This window comes from Gallus gallus, chromosome 1, assembly GCF_016699485.2.
Source record: "Gallus gallus isolate bGalGal1 chromosome 1, bGalGal1.mat.broiler.GRCg7b, whole genome shotgun sequence".
Lineage (NCBI taxonomy): Eukaryota > Metazoa > Chordata > Aves > Galliformes > Phasianidae > Gallus > Gallus gallus.
This window is the reverse complement of record NC_052532.1, coordinates 25683459-25688577: the sequence shown is the minus strand read 5'-3', so window position 1 is coordinate 25688577 and position 5119 is coordinate 25683459.

Genomic DNA, 5119 nt, shown 5'->3' with positions numbered 1-5119 from the left:
GTTGGTGGCATGGCAGTAGAGGTTGAATGTTCCCACCAATACCCTGTTACATTTTGTTGCTGTGCGGCAGATGGCAGCAGAGGGGCAGTCTGACAAAATAAAGTACAGATGAAGCAAAGGTGTGTCACTGAATTCCTCCATGTGGAAAAAATTACGCTTTCATCAGTGTTTGTCGATTGTTTATGGAAACCAATCAGTGGATGTGTGCACAGAGAGTCTGTGAGTGGTGTGTTTCAGCAGTGGTGACAGCAATGCAAAAGACAAGCCACATTCTGGATGGCCATACACAATTGTCACAACACAAAATGAAAAGTGTCCCAGTCAGCTTATCCACAGGAATTGGCTAACTGTGGTGACTGTTGAAAAATAGAACTTGGTAGCTGAGAATTTACTCAATCAAATAGTGTCATTGTGTTCTTCACATCTGTTGTAGTTTCCATGGAAATGAAGAGGAGGCCTTATTTTGGAGCCACCTATGCATATTTATTCAGACATTAAAACATTTTGCAAGCAAACTGAGTCCAAAGATACTTTGTTGGCCCAATGGCTTCACAGTCCACCAGAACTTTACTGTCATGATTACTGGGACAGCACGAGTCTCTGTGTATATGACCTTATTATTATACATAGCTCATAGTTATTTGTACTGTTTTCTTCCTTGTCTTTTATCCCCAATGTTAAAACTAACTTTAAACTACAGAATTAAATATTTTTATTTATGACAAAAAAGTTAGAGAAGTTGGATGCTAGGTGAAATTTTAAGTAAAATCCTTATCATTTGATTCTGTACTATGGCTGAGCAAGATCATTTTGATTTATTCTATCCCAAATTAATTCTCCTTTGCAACTGACCCAAAACTTGACCCAGTTTTATGCTTGTTATTCCCAGGAAAACAAAAAATGCAGTTATATTTGTTGATCATGGAGTTTCATACTTCATATTTTAAGATTTTGTCTTAGCATACACCAAAAGTAGAACAAAAAAGTCATGCAAGCATATGAAAGCTTACCATATTCTCTTTCTGAAAGCTGATGCTAAAATTATTTTACTACCACTGTAAATAAATTTTGTCATTATAAAGAAAACATGCACTGTATTCTGGGACTTCAAGAACACAAAGGCATGGATACCTTTTTACTTTGTCCTATGTAATTTCCACACTGTCTAATCTTTTTAAGGAATGTAAGTTAATAAAGTTAGTATATAGACTAAAACTATTAAGAAATAAGCCTTTGCCCGTTCTAAAAACTTCTAAATATAAGTACACTCTGAAAACCAGTCCTCTCGAAGAGCAAATTTTAATGCTTCACATTCTTTCTTCCATAATTAAAGACCTGATTGAAAATTTGGCACTCTGAACACAACTTCAGAAAGAAAGTCCCCCAGATTTGAGGTGCAAATCAGTTTTTGAAATTACTCTGTGTGTGCAAGAAAGAGAGACAGAGAGACAGAAGAAGAAATGTGTACAAAACAGAGCCTGGCTTGGCAGGAGTTTCATATTCTGTTTCTAGAAGAGATTGTTTTGCAGCAAAGCTGTCAGTACTATTGCCCACATTTTAAACTTTCCTGAACATAATGTACATTGTAGTAAATTTTAGTATTATTCATAATCCCAGTATGGTGTTATGTAGTCCACAAAGATTTTGATTGATTTTTTCACTTCCAGATGCTGTACTCCTGCTGTATTATCTGATCAACCACCCTGGTACTTAACGTGCAACAGATTGAAAGGACGAGTTTCCCTGCATGGCTCCAAATGCAGGCTAAAATGATCAAATATTCCACTTAAACTTGACTATTTTATTCCCCTGAATGTGAATACCTTTTAGGCTTCACCAGCATGACAACAGCACGGAACAAAAAAAAGGGCACCGAGTTTCGATGCATCACTTCTGTTATTCTCTGTTTCTCTCATCCCTCAATCCCTCACAAACAATTGCATCTTTCCCAATCCCTGCCCTCCTTCACCTTGTGCAGCTGAAGGAAATGCTCATCCACTGAGCAGTTTAGGGTTACTTCTAAATCTGCAATGCTCAGACAAGAAGTAGGAGATGCAGGGGAACAGAGAAATTCTATGCCTATGGTGGGGGAATACAGCTTTTACCATTTTGGCCTCTCATGATAAAATGATGTGGCTACAGTAGGATTAGATGTGGAACTAGTATTTGTGTTTATATGTATTTAAACACATTATCTAATGGGGGAGTAAGTGCTGTATTCACCAGGCCTACCTATAGGTGTTCTGCACAGTTTATATCACTGTTTTTCTGAACTGTAATTTACTTTCATAGTGCTCTTCCAGATAAAGATCATAAAACAAGAATTTTTTAAAAAATTATTTTTTTATTTTTAATTTTTTAAAGCATAGCAGAAACAACTACATTTACTTGGAGGAACTGATTGAAGTAGAATAGTTAGTGGGGCTATTGGCAGTGAGAACAGTTCAGGTCAGATATGATGACTGCCTCAGTGCATTTCTCACAGCAGCACTTAGTTGTCTTGGGAACATTTCCATAAAGTTTTCCCTACCCTGCATGCTGTGAGCAGCTCTGTGAACAGGACTTCACCTTTTATTATAAAGCCAGGAAAAGAGTGAGGAGATCCCCATTTGCCTTTGCCACATGTGTTTGATTTGATTCCCTTGTCTCTGCCAGACACACTTCAGCCTCCTCCTCGAGCAGTTTGGTCCTGGACTTTTCTGTCTACCCTGGTTTCCATCAGAACTCTGATAGAGCAAGTGGTATTGCGTCAATAAGCACTTCAGTGCAAAACTACTCAATCATTAGAAGGGATATGTGACAGTGAAGATATTCTAGCTTTTACATTTTTTATTACACTAGGGCTATTTTTTCTTTCTTTTCCACTCTTATTATTAACCTTTTTATAGAAAATTGGCTTACCAAGAATTTATGAATTAGCAAGTCTATTATAATGATGAATGGTAATTACCATTTAAATCCTGAGTCATTCATCAGCTTGTTCACCATATGTCAGGTGATACAAGAGTGCATGAATACTTGTCTGGTGAATATTTCTCAGCTGATTGTTATATTTGCATGAACTTTGGACCTGTATGCCAAATACTAGGTGAATAAAAATTAAAACAATGGGGAAAAAGTAAAACAACGTTTTTACAGGTAATGCAAGAAGGGGAATTGTCCATTACTAATGCTAATAAGTGAAGCTACCAGCAGTAAGAATTACTGTTGGTAGTTACACTTACTAGTATTAATATTAGACAATTATTATTTCGTTTTGTTTTCTTTTCAGTAAGAGGAAATCTGGCTCTTAGCTTTTCTACAAATATAGAGAAAACAAATATTTAGGAAAGAGCCCTTCAATTTGGCCTCTGAAGGTTAATTTCAGGTCTAGTCTTGAACTCCTTGAGTATTATTGCCCTTATTGGGTATTTGTTTAGAAGGGTAAAGGGCTGGTGTCAAATCTCAGACAACAAGTGTTGAGCAGGCCCAGCCAGAATTTTATTTGATCCTATGCTGGTCACCTCCCATGCTGGTCTTTAGGGGGAAAAAAATGAATGGGCAGAAGAGCTGAGCTATCACACAGCCTCCAAATCCATCCAAGAGTCTGCTAATAGCGTGACACAGGGGCAAGTTCAGTTCCGCTGCCAGTGCCAGATCCTGGGGTTGTAAATGCAAGATTTCTACCTTCAGGATTCTCAGCGCACCTTCTCTCAAAGAATGAAAAAATAAAAGAGTGTCCTCGGAATCTTCCATATAGAATCATCTGTTTAGATCTGAGTGAAGTTATTGTAACAGGAACAGATGTCAAGTGATAAAGATTCTCTGAAGTTAGCATTAATGATTGTAACTCTGACTAGTTCTTTTCATTTTGATGTACTGTATATCCTGTAGGTTTAACAGTTCATTAACTGAAGCCAACTTTCTGAATGATCATTTAATTCTTGAAATGTAACTATAGAATAGGAAGAAAATACTAAGATATTAATCCTGGCATCAGACAGCAAATATTAGACCCAAAAGCTTAATGGTGCTGAGCTGAACAGAACATAACACGTCTGCTATTCTAACAAAATACAGTCTCTGCCTCTGCATGGGCTGGGAATGTTCTCTCCCTATAAGCATTTGAACACAGATGAACATGAAGTAACGATTAAACTGAGCAATACTGCATAGCTAAACTGCAGGGATCTTGCTCAGTTGTCTAGCTTGGGAAAAAAAATCTAAGAATATTGTTTTAATCAATCTTCTGATAGTATATCTGTCAATGCCCAGTTTTCTTTGTGGTGCTAGAACTGTAGTTGTACAACAACAACAACAACAACAGCTCTGTATACTTTTCCAAAGCGTTGTTATGTGAGAAGCAATAGATTTTCAAATTTTGAGAGAAAAAAAAAAAAAAGCAGCTATGGAATTTCCTGTTGGATCCTCTCAGCACTGGACCAAGCCATACCTGTGACTAACTCATGAAAATCTTTCAAACATTCATCTCTATACATAAAATTGGAAAGGTGACCCCAAAGGTAAGACTCACTGCCAACCTACATCTTATTGCTTGTGGCTTTCTGTAGTTATTTACTCAGGACTGTGTCTGAATTTAAGTATAGTCAGCTGATACATTTTAAAATTAGAAATGCTTTCTTCCTTTACTGGTGGAGTTAGATTGGTACCAGATAATTTTTTCAAAATAGTATTTTACATAAATGATAAATGCTGATGGTTCAAAAGGTCTGGAAACAGAATACAAGGGCACAGGATGGATGCATACAGAGGAAGACTGATGAAGAAATAAATTTGAAAACTAAAAGAAAGATAAGTGAAAGAGGCAAAATGTTAGCAAATTTATCTAGGGAACTTTCGAGTGAAAAACAAAACAAAACAAAACCACAGGAAAAAATAAGCCCTCACAAACAAATAAAAAAACCCTCTGTGTATCATTAGGATAAGGGTTAGTATTTGTGGCCATCATTTTCAGCAATAGACTCGCAGAGTAAGCAATTACTCAGACATACGGACGGATATCAGAATCTGTCTCTAGCCTCTGTTGTATTCTTTACAGTTTAAGCAGTCTATAAAATAGTGTGTTTTCTTTGGCGGCTCATAAGTCATTAGCAATGGTCTTGGATACCTGCAAAAGGCA